This window comes from Gavia stellata, chromosome 5 (assembly GCF_030936135.1).
Source record: "Gavia stellata isolate bGavSte3 chromosome 5, bGavSte3.hap2, whole genome shotgun sequence".
Lineage (NCBI taxonomy): Eukaryota > Metazoa > Chordata > Aves > Gaviiformes > Gaviidae > Gavia > Gavia stellata.
In genome coordinates, this window is record NC_082598.1 from 17,419,796 (window position 1) to 17,435,819 (window position 16,024).

Sequence of the window (16,024 nt, forward strand, 5' to 3'; positions counted from 1 at the left end):
AAGTGCAATAATGCTGATTTTTTTCCACAATAAAATATTTTCCAGCCCTTTTGTAATATAAACAAGTTGTTTTGTATTGAGTTTGGGACTTGTAGTTCATCGATCCACTTAGTATGTGGGTGCATATTCATTCTTCTACTAAAGGCAATGCATCTCTTAGCAACAACTGATATTAACAAACTTAGTTCTAGATCTTTCAGAATTGCAGCTGTCATATATTTGCAAGGTACAAAAGTATTGGTTGGAAGTATAATCTAATTCTGTCTCAGTCAGTTCTGTTTGGTAGCTGAAGTTAAAAATATCTGTTTACGCCCACAGAAGAAAAATCATGTAAAGATTCTTTCCTCCATTTTATGTTCAACATCTAAGCAGCACATGAATTTTTGCATGGAATAATCATCACATATGAAAAATAACTGGTATAAGAAATTGTTGTATAGACACTAGCACCCTATGTGTTTCACTTACTAATTTTTTTTCTTATCTCAGTATAAAATTTACAATGCTAGAGTTTACCATATTTTTTCCTGAGCTGTAGGCTCACTGAAGATTAGGTTGACTCCTAGGTAAGCTAAGGGCATTACTCAACATCAGCATGTCCTTGAATAATGCAAGTACAAATCATGTTATGCAATACTACAGTACCTGAAAGTCGGGTTTGACTTCTCACTAGTACATTTCCATTATTTGTTTGCTTTGGATACTGTATTATATAGCACAGGAGCTGCTGCACAGTTAAAATCAATGGTGCTTTCCAGTGACAGCCTGATTTTCCACACCTGCTATCTTTGAAATTTTTGGAAGAAATAATTCTTTTGAGATACTTTTATGTGGCATCTTATCCTGGGACCATAGTTCAAGGAGGACTGAAGGGCAGTGGTACAGAAGGTTAGTTCAGTATTACAGGTTTTTAAAAACATGCTCACGTTACCTTAAAAATAGATTTCATAATATTCTTTCATTTTTATGAAGACTCCTAGGACTTCTCTAGTGTAATATTTTTATAGCTCTTTCCCTGTCAGATATCTTGAATGTTTTTATCAAGTCAATACTTTTTCTGTGACCATCAGTGACAGTTTTTTCCTGCCCATGGTCTGATCTCCTTTTCTCAGTGTCAAGATTTCTTCAGGATTTATATCTTGAGCAAAATGCCACAACTAATACTTAAACTGCTGCCTCTGTTGGAGCCCAGATACCTGAACCTCTGACACCTATTGTGTAAGAAAAGCAGCAAATGGTCTTTTCAACATCAACATAACTGAACTCAGGGATATATGGGGCATTTCCCCATAAGATTCACACATTGGAAAGTAAAGTAGCAGGGAGATTCCTAAATCTCTTTGATTTCAAGATACTTTATCACAATCTTCATCCTGACGTGCTGGAAGAAAGGTTTTGTAATCTCTTCTTTCCTCTTTTTCTCTTGTTACATACCTGTAGCTATACTACATAACATTTAAAGATGGCTCTATACATGACAAGGTGGTTTTAAGTGTTACAAAGTAAGAGTGCAGCTGCCTTTGACTCCATCCTCAGCTGCTTCCTCAGCAGAGCTAAGCCAGACATGAGGTGTGAGGGGAATAGGTGGGAGGAAATCGGTGGAGAAAATGCAGATGGAAAAACGTTTATAAGAGCTCCAAAAGTCATGAACTGGGAAGAGAAGGGCACCTGCAGAAGAGGGTCTCAGCACCTAAATGTGAGTTTCCTGTACCTAAGAATGAAATTCCCAGCCGCAGACAGAAGGTGGTTGGTGCTTTGTTTAGGTGTCAGAAAGTAAGTTAGCTCTAAAAATTGGTTTCTTAATGTGTAAGTTTCAGTCTACCATTTCTTCGTATTTTTCAGGTCCAGGGAGCATAGGTGAAATTCCAAATTTAGAGAGGCCTGGGTTTTGTGCCTGACTTTACAATATGAGTTTTCAGTCATGCCAAACCCAAGTGGCGATGGAAATCTCTGTTATAAGAATCATTAGCAATCAGAGTTGCTGTAAACAGCTGTATTGATTTTAATAAGTTGAAAATCTCAGATCAGCAAGAGCATTTCTATTATGATAAAGTATGCAGATATATACATACATACAAGCTTTGTGCCTAAAATTAGATTGTGAGATCTCTAGATAGGATCTTAAGTCTCTCACTTCTGGAAAGCATCTCTACTCAGGAGAGAATTCAAATGTGTTAAATTTAAACATAAGGGTAAGTGCTTTTCTTATTTTAGGCAGTAAAAATGTGTTCTTCAGAAATGTTGAGCCTCCTGTAGGACCAACTGAATCAGTTAAGAGGGTCTGGGACCTCTAGTTTAGATTCCTATTTCTGAAAATCATGGCTCATTTTGTAATTACAGTTGCACATGAAAAACATGAACTGTAGCATACATAGAAAAGGAGATGTATTGCTTATAAATGTACAACTAATGGCTCTGAGCCAAACCTTCAGTCATTGTAAGTTGAAATAAAGTCATGACCTTCAGTTGACTTCAGTTTTCATGAGGTTGGGACTGCTTTTGAATTATTTGAAGTTTGAAAGAAGAGATCTTTCATTGTTTAATTTAATTGTTATTTGCTATTTGAACAATGCTATAATAGGTACGGATCACCTAATCCACTGTGCACAGTATAATGAAAGTGAAAAACCTTACACAGAACTGCTCTTCATGAACACAGATGTTGTTTTTATATATAAACACATGCAAATGTTTATTTACATACACATGACAACAGAATATTGAAATCAAGATCAACTGTAGGAGCTAAGTATTGTTTTAACATTAGAAATGTTCTAAAATCAGCCAGTCTCTTTCAGGCAAGGGTTCAGTGCTACATTTTTTAATAACTGTCTTCCCTTGAGGTTGTTTTTTGCTTTAGTTATTGTTTTTGTTATTAACTCCTACAAACATGACAGCAGCATTTGGATCAAATTCAACTCTGATTTAATTCCAGTAATGCCAATGTAGTCTGCATGATCTTTTATATGTTAGTGTGCAGACGCAGATTTTTGATGTATTCACAAACTGTGTCTATCAATATATCAAACTGTGTCTATTGATAGCAAATTGTGTCTATCGATAGCACAGTTACTGCATCAAGGGAGTGATTTCTCATGTCACACACCAAAGACCCTGTATAGTAGCATGATGAGATAAGAATACATTGTCAACTGGAACTCAAAATTTCCCATCCTTTTTTTGCTCAAGTTTTATATTTTGAAGCAGGCAATTTTAATTTGGCAGGCTCTGTACAAATCCAATTACCATTTGGAACTCCAGGAGGATTGCTCTACCTTGATGAGTAACAAGATGCACTGGAATGCGTTTGGGATTGCTCTTTCAGCCCTGGCAGATCATAAAGAAAGGCACTTACAGTGAAAATGCTTGATATTCCTGCAAAGTAACCCTACCTGCCCTACATTTGCATCAACTAGCAAAGCATTAACTAAACATGTTTTTCCTTTCCATTTTCAAATTATTATTGTTGTGAGATCCTGTAATTTACAAGTTATATGCACCAAAGCCACATTAAGAGTTGACAGAACTCACGGAGGGTCATCAAGAGTAAAAGCTGACATTCCATCTGTCAGCTGCTGAGTTCACATTTGGAATATCAGAACACAGGTATTGGGGAAACTGTCAACTGGTTAAAGAATCCAGCAATTTAATTAAAACAATATGAAATATATTCCTTTCTGGAAAATCTTATGAAAGGATATTTTCAAACACAGACAGCTGACTAAGAAAAAGTCCTGTAAATGATGTCTCTTCACACTATTATGTTTAAAGTACTGTCAGCATTTCTGTAACTGGGATTTACTGGGGAGTACTAGAGTAACTTCTAACTCAGCCTTAAGAATATATGCTTCTTTACAATCTAATGGCTTGTTTTGGCCTAAAAAACTTGCACAGGTATGCATTGACGTTCATGTGTTTGTTTAGAGCACCTGCACACAGAAATGGTGTTCACGTAATGAAGTACCCATACATTCTATAGAGATGTTTATAAGCAAAAAGAACCCTAGACAAGCAATTACCCAACCAGCTTGCACAAAGATGATTCCTATGCATACGGATATTTTTGTGGGCATTAGTCAGCTGCTTGGTTATGATAACTTGAGCCAAAGTCTGACTCTGGAGGTATTTCAGTGACCAGGATGCACTATTTTAGTTCTGTATTATAAATCCCTATAATATAATTGCTGACAGAACCTTTATCACAGCATTGCTAGCAGATCATTTATGATCATTATGATCTGCTAGCAGATCATTTATTCATTCAACCCAAGAATAAATGCTTGATATATAAATTTCAATAATTGCAGTCCTGCCCAGTCAGGACGACCCCTTTCCGAATGACTGGAAGTTACATGACTCATTCCCTCCTTTGTATATTCCCAGCTGGCACATTCAGTTCCCTCCCAATACTCCTATATTTCACAATCCGTAACAATTGTTCTCCCCTTTCCTTAAGTGAGATTGTGTGAAATGAAATCAGGAGAATTATCAATTAAAATAAGAAGAATGTCAGAGTGTTGCCCCTTGGATGAAATGCAGAACTATCATCTTAATTGCAAGCAGCATACTTTATGGTAATATACAAAGCACACCTTGTTTAATAGAAGTATTTCACACTTCCAGTAAGATGGTTCAATTATATGTCCTGATGTGTCTGCAGAGCACAAGCATACATTTAAATCGGACTCCATGATATGGACAAGCAAAAGTAATAAAGCAATACCTGAGAATTAACAGAAAAAAGGTAATAATGTTCACAGAACTACTATGTCTTCTGATTTACTCTTTCCTACTCACAGCAGGCTCCTGGCTTCCGATGCTGTGAGTTAAGATTGCTCATGGTGCCAATTCACCCTTTTTTCCCACAGTGTGTCTCCATGGCAGATCTTGTTCTCACCTCCTTAGCTGTGCTTGGTTCATGTCCTCAGTAGCCAAATTTTTAAAACTTTGCCTGAATATTGTTGTTGATCTTTTAGACCTCTAGCCCAACTTGAGCGAGCGGGTGTAATGCCTGGCTGAATCAGCCACACAATCAGCATAATAGTGTCCTGAAGGTCTGGCCAGGAGTTGAGTGTTTCACTCTGGAAAATAACTGGTGTCCTGGGAGAGAGGACCACCCCCCCATTTGTTTGCAATGACTGCTTAAACACTGTGGTGCTAGAAGCCGCCTGTTTTGGGAAGTTAAGTAATAGACTGATCCTGAGCCAGCTCTTTCTGTGCAACAAAGCCTGATTTCTGTGGGCTTTCAAGGAAGTAATTGAGCAGATAATTCAGCACTGAGAAAGTGAGAGCACTGACAAGTCTTACTGGGTTAGAGCAGTTGGAGGTGACAAACAGTTTTCTAAGGGAGCCACTTGTTATTTAGAATTTTACATCTGGGTTGAGGAGTGTCAATTTAGGCACACAGGTTTAAAAATTGTAACTTAAATTCAGGAGTGGATTAACAACTGAATTTCTCTTCTGGGGCATAGATTTCCAGGTTGGGAACAGCTCTAACACTTAGGCAGTTTTCCCATTTACTAAGTATAGCTATTCATTTTAATTTGCATAAAGAACATGGATATGTAAGTCCCCAATTACTTTAAAAGCAGTATTTCAACTGATACAGTGAAGTAATTAGTTCATCAGGAAATGACATTATATAGTGGAAAGCTTGGTTTGCCAAGGATCAATTTGTTGACATTTGAATCCAACTAGAAATGAAATGCACAGAACAAAAAGTAGACTATTTTAGTAAAAAGCCATCTCATCAATTTGGAACAAATGAAAAGCATGCCTGCTTCTCAGCCAGAGGGGCTAAGTAAGGGATTTCTCTGCAGTAGAAGACTTACAAATGACCATTTAAAACCTGAGCAGAATAGAACAGTTTATGATTAAAGCATGGGCAATCAACATGCCTCTTTTGTTATTCCAGGAGTAGAATCATTATTTCTATAGCATTTTTTCCTTATATATAAAATGAGGATACTATTACATATGCCACCTTTTCACAGAACTGTGATGCTTGACTCAGTGACATCTGTTAATATCTCTGAAATCCTCAAACAGGAAATACAACAGGAAGGCAAATTCCATAACTTTGATTTACATCTGGATTTCCTTTGCTTGATTGTTGCAGTTGTTTATGTACTGTCATATAAACTCATAGCATCTCCCCCACAAATAAAGCACAACAAGATTTTGTTCCAAGAATTTTCCTATCTAAACTGGAGATTATAATAATAACAAATCAAGTGATAACAATGAAAAAAGAATGAGCTAGAAGGCAATGAAGAACATAGCTGTGAGAGGTAACAAAACAGTTACTATTATAGACATATTTTGTTAGCTCATCCAGGTAACAAAGGGAAAGGACAAGGTGCTTTCTACAAGCAAGGAGGTTTTCTTTCTCACTACAAGATGGATGCGAAGGTTGCTGATGTAACAGGTAAGTGTAGGATTATTTAAATTGTCCAAAGCACAATGACTTTCAGTTATTCTTGAAAATGATAGCGGTTTTTAATCTTTTTATCAACACAAGCTTGTATTTAAAATATATAGGCCCCACATGAAAATTTTATTTTTGTGTTTTTCCTAGAATCATATAAATAGCTACAATAAATTGACAAGAACCACTAAATCCTAGCCTAATTAAATAGAATGGTGATATCTAAGATCATTCATGTCAGTGTTGGTTGGATAAGCACTCAGAAATAAGCTAGTAAGGGTTCACTTTGTCCTCTAGGGATTGTGTAATCATGCCTGCTGGAAATAACTATATATAAAAAATCTGGTGAAAAGCATAGGACTATCTCCACAACTGAAATTCAGTCAATATAGGGGTAAAGAAAAGCTCTTTTAATAGCATATAGCTATGCTACACAACAGCTTCAAATAGAAAATGAAGGTATAATATTCAGAATTGCGTTGGTAAAGATTCAGTTCTGTGGTAAGGATTAAGCTTCATTCTTTTGGACATGTACCAAATTTTAACTGATGGGAGTTAGAAAAATCTGCCTATAGGAACACTTTTTATTCCAGCCTGGTACGCTTCAGGATTTCTTGTTCTTTCCTCCTAAGAAATCCATTGGAGTTGAAGATGGGATGCTGGAGACAGGTTACTGCCTCATAGTAAGTAGAGGTCTCATCGGCTGTGGCCATGGTTACCTGTTTATCCAAAACATGCGTAGATTTTATGGATTCCAGTATGATAGGTCTTTTAAAAGACCACACAATGAGCAATTACCAGTAATTGAGAAGAATTATCCACTTAAACACAAAAGGGACCCCAAAGTGGCTGTGTGCTGCCTTTCCATGTTTGCACTCCCGTGAATGAGCTAGGTGAAGTAGAGGACTAGCTCTGGCACACCTCAGCCCTCTGCTATATTATGCTTTCACCTCCTTTTGCAGCTTTGACAAAATTGGCACAAAAGGATTGCAAGCTGACAGAGATCATTCATGTCTCGTTTATTGGTGGACACCGGTCTCTACCTCACTCTGCTGTCATAACCCAGTCCAAACTGGAGGCAGCACCAGTGCATCTGACTTCACCTGGGCTTCTGCTTCCACATGGTCTCAGTGGCTTTCTTTGCTTCTGGGTCTCTCACCCAGCCACTCACCCCTTCCTAATTTGTAAATTCTGAATTTATGCCATTTTGAAGGAGAAAAAAGTGTAGAGACTGATCACTTCTTTGATGAAGAAATTCCATTAGGTTTGAGTATACATTCTCTATATGGGTATTGTGGAAATATTAGTGACGTAGCCTAATGAATCTGCATACCTGTAATAATGATAACAAGCCAGCAATCTATGTTGACATTAAGTGATTAACCTCTTTAGTAATAATACAAAGCATTGTGAACTGTGGAAACAATCAGCAATTAAATATATTTTTTATTCTAGAGACTTGCCCCAGCTAGGTTAACGAAGAACGACAGCAAGGCAAAACCAAAAGGCTCCCCAAAATACCTGGGTGCAGCTAGTCGTATTGACAGACCAAGTCTGCCCACCGCTTGCAGAGGTCTCTGCCGGACGTGTCAAAGCGTTCTTGGGTGAATATTTGGAGTAGGATAAAAATATGCTCTGGGTAGTCTGTCATCCTGCCTATGGCTCGACTCCTGCAAATTCTGGGGGACAACGAGCAGACAGGACAAGTTATGGGAGACATTTAGACTAGGCCAGTGTACTCCAGGGGCTGCACATGCCTGTGCTAGGATATATCCTTTTTAATTATGGCATTTCTTAGCTTTCTGTTGACCTCAGGGACCTTCGGATCAGAGCTCTGTTCACTACTCTGTCTTACTGATGCCTCCAGGTTTGTATTTGTGAGCAATCCCTTGATTTTTTAAAAATGCATCTTTCACTGCACTGTAATTTTTATTTTTAATGTGGATGTCTATCAGATCTATATAGTTGCCAGTGAAGAGTTCTTGCCAGTAGCTGAACTATCACGCTCTGTGGTATAATTCTGACATGGATATAAATTGTTTGCGCTTGTCTGCTTATAAGTGCAGTTTCTCTTTGAAAGACTCACTATGAAGAAAATCCAAAGATAAGCAGATTTTGAAAGAAAGGCCTGGGATTCTGTAGGAAAATGTGAAATAAAAAGGTGACTATGCTTCTGGAAAATAGTTACTAAATTTAGCACCGAAGGTAAATGTTTTTGGCACTGCTAAACTCAGCATTAATAGTATAGAATCAAACTGAAATTCAACCAATACACATAAGCAACAAATACAACGTACCAGTAATCTCTTATTTTATGCTGCCATCTTGTGACTGTAAATGTGACCTGCTGGCATATAATAGCTAGAATACCAAGCCCTTTAAATACCACCTGTACAGTTCGGTAAGGACGTGCTCTTTCTGTTCTTACATCATCAGTACATACTGAACGAATAGCAGGGAAAGAACAGAGAAAATACTTCGTCAATATTTCTGCTAATGCAGTCATCAGTGAGGAGTCCCAGGCTCAGCCGTTGCGCGTAGGATGGTTACGCAGTGAAGTCACTGTCCATGAACATTTCTGAGAAGGTAACTTCTGAAAGCATCCATTAAATCAATTCCTGCCTGTGGGTAAACAGATCCACCAGGCAGCCCTTCTTCAAAACTCCCTGAAGAAAATACCAAGTTAGCTTCTCTATCACTATGGGAAAGCAACATGAAATAACAGCTGGCTTGTGAGTTCCCTCTCCTCTCCGTAACATAGAGGAACAGACATTTAGCTTGGGATGGAATTCAAGGTTGAATAAGTAGATGTTGCAGGACATTGTATTCTGCTGTTCCCACAGCTTGGCTTTGGGGAGCTTATTGAAGACAAGTGAGTGAGAGCCAGTAGAGGAGGCGGCTCTTAACTGCTAAACACTCAGTAAGATAGGCAATACCATGCAGTGTATCACCAGCACAAAGCAGAGCCGGTCTGGAAAGCCTCATATTTTGGTGATGCTACTCAGGTTGAAGTTTTGCACATGAAGGCACACTAACTTTACAGTAATGGGTAGATGATAGAGTAGATGTTCATGTCTAACACTTCCAATGCACTGTAGTGTAGAAACCAACTTTCAAAGCTAGAGGACATACTGAATAACAATAACGCAAAAAAATCTGAGGGTGGAAGACCTAATTTGTTATGCAAATATCATCCAATAGATTACAGGGCATAAATTGTCCAGCAGTGAATTTAGCCTAGAATTTAGAGAAAAGTTTCTGACTACTCAATCAGCAGTATTCTGAAAGGGCCATCTGGGAGAGCAAAGGTTACCTGGCTAGTAATGGGATGAATCTTGTTGAAGTTGTTGAAAATGTTTTTAAGACAGGTTGCTGGCCAGAATTCAGGAGATTGCTTCCAGTCCAGTCCAGCGGTTGCTGCAGTTAACGAGACACCAACTTTTGAAAGCTCAGATAAAAATTGTAGTTCCATGAACAAACGGAAAGTGCTGTATCTTAACAAAATAATGTAAAAAAAAAAAAAAAACCAACCACCAAAAAGCCCCAAAACTTGAGAGATTTAGTTGTAGCCTGAATTGGAGTAGGGGAGAGCTTGAAGGATGTAGGGTTATGTGCACAGAGAGGAAACCACTTCCTATCAGGAAAGGAAATGAAAGAGAGATGGAAGACCTGAATAGAAAACAGAGACCTCTGTTTTACCCATGCTGAGTTGAAACTGGCAGATTCAAAGGTTAGTTCAAGATCATTGGGCCTAAGTATGTCTAAATTTATCTCTAACACTGATGAAGCCTGGCAGATTCACTCTTTCCCAGGGAAGTGCACATGTAGTGAGGAGGAGGAACTGATGGTCAAAAGAATTTGCGGTGTGTAGCTCCAGTTTGGAAGTTTGCATAGGGAAGGGTGAGAAGTCCAGCTGAGACTACTCCATGTTATTGAAATGCTTTAAGTATTTTCTATTTTAATTTGTTGTTCACCTTCAGTTTTGTTCAAAGAGTACATGATCACTGTGAATTAAGAAATAACATTATGTAGAAACTAGGTGGAGCTGTTTGTTTAGCACATGCAGCGGGTTTGATATGTTGCACTCTCTGTGTAGAATAAACTGCATGGTTTATGTACACAAATGGTGCATGTATCACCCCTATTTCATGATGCATACATTTGATAAAATTCAATGGATGCAATGATACATTTCATGATGATTCTGTGAGCTGATGTACTGTGCACATAGTATACATTTACAGAGTGACATTTCTTTTTATGTTAGAAGGTATTTTCAGACAGCTTGCAGAAGGCAGTAGCAACTAGTTAAGTGAGTGGCAGAGATGGAGACTGCATTGGAGATTGACTGGTGAGGAAAGTCTTAAAAGGAGCCAGATATTGCAATAACAGATATTTTGAAATTATTGAGTTGTAGCACAAGAATATATAAGTTTAGTGTAGGAGAGGTGTGGCATTTAGCAGATCTTTTGAATATTCCACTGGATGTAGCAAAGTAAAAATAAATACACTGCCATTTACAGGTGGTCAGAAAGAAAACAGCAGGGTGGAGACTGAAGAGGGGTGTCAGAGGTGGGAAATTAATCTCTTGAACCTGTATGTGCCATGATGTTCCTGCTTTCTCAAGGTTTGCTTTGACAAATGCTGCCAGCATAACCTGCTTTCTCTGAACAGCAGCGAGCTAGTGGTGAAATACATGGTCCATATACCATCTACATCTACATCCTTTTCTAAACCTACTTTATGGTTAGAAGGCAAAACCATGTGGTAAGAAAACTGGATTGGGTGCCACTTAATAAGGCCTCATGGCCCTAAAACCTCTCCTTCACCCTGTACCGTTCGCCAGGGAGCTCTGCACACCTCCTTCATTCTGCACCTTATAGGTACCTCAAGAGTCCAGTAGTGCTGAAAGGTGACATACAAGTTGCAGCCACCTCCAGAATCCCAGCTTCTCTACATCTGCCACTGGAGTTCCTTGCATCTTTGGCAAAACAAGACTGTGCTTTTGCTGGATGTGCTACACCTTGGAAGAACTGGGAAGCTTCTACCTCTGCTACTTCCATAACAGCTTGAACTTGCAGTAGAAAAGCTGGCCTGTGATTGACTTACTCAGTGCAACTGCTGGCTTTAGAAAAATAAAATCATGCAGGGCTGATTTTTGGCTGTGGGACTTTGTGACTAATTCAGTCACCAAAACGGGACAGCCTTGGCAAAGTAATATACTCTTTATCAGTCATGAAGTTGCAAATAAATTGAGGGTTTTCTAATGTATTACAATCTGTTGTTAGAGTGGAGTGGTTAAGCTTATTCCAGTTTTTAAAGACCACAAACATTGATGATACTGCTTAATAGTGGGTTAAATACCCATAGTTAAGGCTGACAACATTCTGGTAAAAGACCTGCGAGTTCAATCAGAATGATGTGATTGGGTCACACAGTCTTTTCTGTCCCACTGTTTCCATTCTCTTGACTTCACAAAACGAGTATTATTTGTTAAAATTATCTTTTCTCTCAAGTTTTCTGAAAGCTTGCAATGCTTGCAATACTGATCAGCGGCACATTTAACAGAGGACTCTGCTCTGCTTTTTATACCTCTGTCAAGATAAAAAGTTGGTAAGAGTTTCCATTTCTGCTTGTGTTTGCCTTTCTGTAAAGCTTACTTCCATAACCTGAAGTTTGCCTAAAGTCTTCTATCACTTCTTACTCCAGCTCCCTTCTCCATAGCTCAGAGCTTTCATCCCCTTTTTATAAGGATAGCCAGTCTATATATTTCTTCTCCTTTCTAAAGTCATCTTTTAAAGTCAGTTATCACTTTCCTTTCTCCTTTGCTGCCTTAATGCTGCTTCATTTATGTTCTCTTTGCCATATCAGTTTGCAAGAGGCAAATAATGTTATTTTTTTTACTCCATACAATCCATCACGCACTATCTCCTCTGCCCAGATTCAGGGAGGTCAGCAAATAAATACTTTTTGTGAGAGTTCCATCTTCTGCTCAACTTTCATTAAAACTAAAGAGGTAATTCCCTCAACATTAGGGTTAAGAAGAGGAGTATGTGAATATGAATGAAGTCCAAGAACTCTTCTCTGGTGACCAGCTAAGTATGGTCATATAGTAAGCATGTTGATACAGTAATACTATACAAATGTGTTTTCATTCACCCAGAATTATTCTTTCCCAGTTTAGATTATGTTGCCTGAATACAACATGGGCAGGTCAGACATAATGCAGCAATGTTTCCGTAAATCATTTCCAAGAGGTGTTAGCTATCCTGCAATGTGTGTAAGAAAAAAGACAAGCATGTTACAAAGTTTTGCGTCACCCACTGTAAGTGATCTTTCCTTGGGACCACCAGGGAGAGAGACTTTTTCTTTTGCCTGTGGGAATAATATGAAGAAACCAGAGCAGACAAGGGCAGCTTTTGAGTTCAACCCACAATACCCAGGAGGAGAGCAACTTTCCAGAATAAGAAAGTGGAAATGAAGGAAAATACCAGTGGGTTGCCAGCATGGAACCTGTCAGCAGGTCTATCTAAACAGAAGTAAAGGTCCAGTTGGAGTGGCAGTGCTCCAGTGACAGGTGGGGAATAGAGCCTTCTCACTGTAGAACCATAACAGCACCTGGGAAACATATCTTGTCCAAGTAAGCTGCAATGAGGCTAATTCATCACTATACCAAGGTACCTACTGTACTCAGAGAGGGGGGAATGTCACCAGGAAGGTTTTGGGCCAGTCAGCTACTTGGTAAATTCTCTAAGCCTCCAAGGACCGTACATATTTTGTCATCTTAGGTGATGCTGGAACATGGACTAAAGGTGGAGAAATACTTGGTTGCATACAACAGCATGTTACATCCTATCACTGTTACAGCCTGCACTAGTGTAGAATGTTGAGTTTAAATGCACTCAGCTAGTGTACCTAACAGAATATTCAGTAAATTCAGGTAAATCCAGTGACCATGCCTCTAACCTTATTAACAACCCAAATTAAGGAAGGACCATCTAGCCTCAGAACAGGGTTTTGCTATGCCCACTGATGAAAAATGAATTCTGATATAGCAGTGTGGCCAAGCATGAGTATCAAACTTGAATAGCTCTGTTTCATTCATTCCTCTCAGGTAGAGAAGGAGGATTTGCTCTTATTTTCTCATCTAGTTGAGACACAAAGACCTAATCTCTCAAGTACCATTTTATTCCTCTGAAGGGACATAAATCTGCATGTGAGATTAAAAATCCCTTTCAAGTGAAATAGGAAGCAATTCTTTCAAATAAAATCAGATATAACCTAAGTGTTTTGAAAATACATCCAGCACGAGCTGCTTGATCTGGCCCTGGAGCAGGTAGCAGGTTGCTGTCAGATACTCTGCTACATTAGGCATCAGGGACCAGCAAGCCTTTGTGCTCCGGAGCTGCGGGCACCAGCCAGGCATCAGGGCAGGGGCCTCGCCAGCATGCGCTCAGTCCCACCACCCCAGAGCTTAAATGCAGGTGCCAGACCCTGGGCAGAAAGTACGTAGGGGTTATCCCAGGCAAGACTTGTTGCAGCTCTTTCTCACAGGTAGCTGTTTTCACAGCAGCCTGAGCCAGGGGCGCACAGCTGTGCCCCACCCGGGCTGACCTGGGCCACAGGATCTGAACCCCCTGCATGAACCACTGATGCACGCAGGCTCTGATGCTAGGCATATTAGAGGTTAAATCAGTGTGATCAGGAGATATTTCACTACCAAGGAAAAAAATTTTGAGAAGTTAAGGAGCCTGGAATAACATGGATTCATTAATCTCGATGAAGAAATGAATTTGTTTTAATAACCATGGTGATCAAGGACTACCTACTGATGCCCCAGTTGTTTCACTGAAGTAACTCACTGCAGAGGTAGCAAGTGATGCAGGTACACAGTTAGAAAAGAGCAAGCCACGTGGTGAAGAGCAGGGCAGAAGTAAGCATTAAAAGTAAAAAAGCATAAGCTAAGGACTTTGAATTCACCAGAACTGCAGCAGGAAGAAATCTCCTTTGCTGGTTCACAGAGTAATTTGGGGGACAGTTACGGCATTGCTTGCCTGGATCTCATGCCTCTGCCTTGACAGAAGGCTATTCCTCATCTTTCTAAGCTGGAAGGGTCACATCTGCACTCCTGATTAGGGCTAACAAGTTGAAGGTGACTCTCACAACCCACTCTTCAGCAATACATTATATCTAACTTCCAATAAACCAACCATGGGCAGAATTCATCACTGCACAACTACATTTGAAACCTCTGTATTATCTATTATTATATCTAATTTTAGTATTTCAAATAGGATAAGACTAATTTATTGCCCTTCTCTCAATTTAAGCCCTATCACACCATAATGTTCTACAGTCTTAATATCAAAATAGTTCATTCAATACCATCTTACTCACTTTTCTTATGATGTCTGGATTTACAAAGGCTTGAACAGTTCCTCATGTCACTTAAAGAATTCCTTTTTGTGCATACACAGGCAAAGCAGTTGACTGGCAAACACACATCTGTACTGCATAGTCACAACATGTGATATTAGTTTGATGCTTTACTAGAGAACTACAGCAAAACCACTTTGGTTACCTGTTACAGGACTGGCCAATCTCTCTCCCAGCCTCCTTCATACTCTAAATATTGTTCCTGGTAATAGAAGAACTGAAGGAACCAAGATTAGGATTGCTTTAAAGAGAATTTATGAAAAACCCAGAAGGTCTATGTACAGGAGAAAAACTTCCAAAGCTAAGATTAAAGTTGGTACTTTAATAAAGAGTGAGGTACCTGAATAAATCGGTGATCCCACAGGTGCTGAGCATCTGCCACTAACGTTAACTTCCATAAGAGCAGAAACCAGGCAGCACGTGTGAAAACTAAGCTCTATGTAGGTACTTGAACATGCCAAAACCTGAGACTGTGCCCCACACTTCCCATCCCTTTGAGTGTCCTCGGTGGGGCTAACCTGCCTTCAATACACTCAGTTACTGTCCAGCTCGTCATTACAGCCACCCAAGATCAGGCATGAACATTCACACAGCTCTGCCCATTGGAAATACTCTCCCTCCCCCAGCTGTATGCTACTTGCTTATGCTACAGATTACTGTCCCCAGGAGGAATCTTGTCAGCAGTTGCTAATCTGCTTCAGACAACCACAGTTGGGTTAATTTAAACAGCTGATGAAAGTGGTGTGGGCTAGCAGGGCTAAGTTTGCCTGAAGCATTTTAGCAAATCCGCCCAAGATCCCTTCCAGGAGCAGAGCCGTGGGGGCAGCTTCCAGCTGCTGGCTGTGCAAACAGCTGGGGGTAGAATGGTTGAACAGACACTTGTGATCTTGAGGAGGACGTCTGTCCATGGCCTAACGTGGAGTTATCTGAGACACTGGGAAAACAAAAATAAGTCACAAGAGTAACCCTGAATAAGGATAGAGTCCAAATCAAGGGTTTGTCTCTGATTTATTTACCATGGATGGCGATTTCAACTAGAATTCACTGCTGATGTCCAAATGTCCTTCAGCATCACAAGGAGACTAGTCCCTCATGAAAAAGTCTTTAATGCCCCTAAAATTAACAACAGTGCCTGAGTGTCCAGCTTTGTAACCCAAGTAC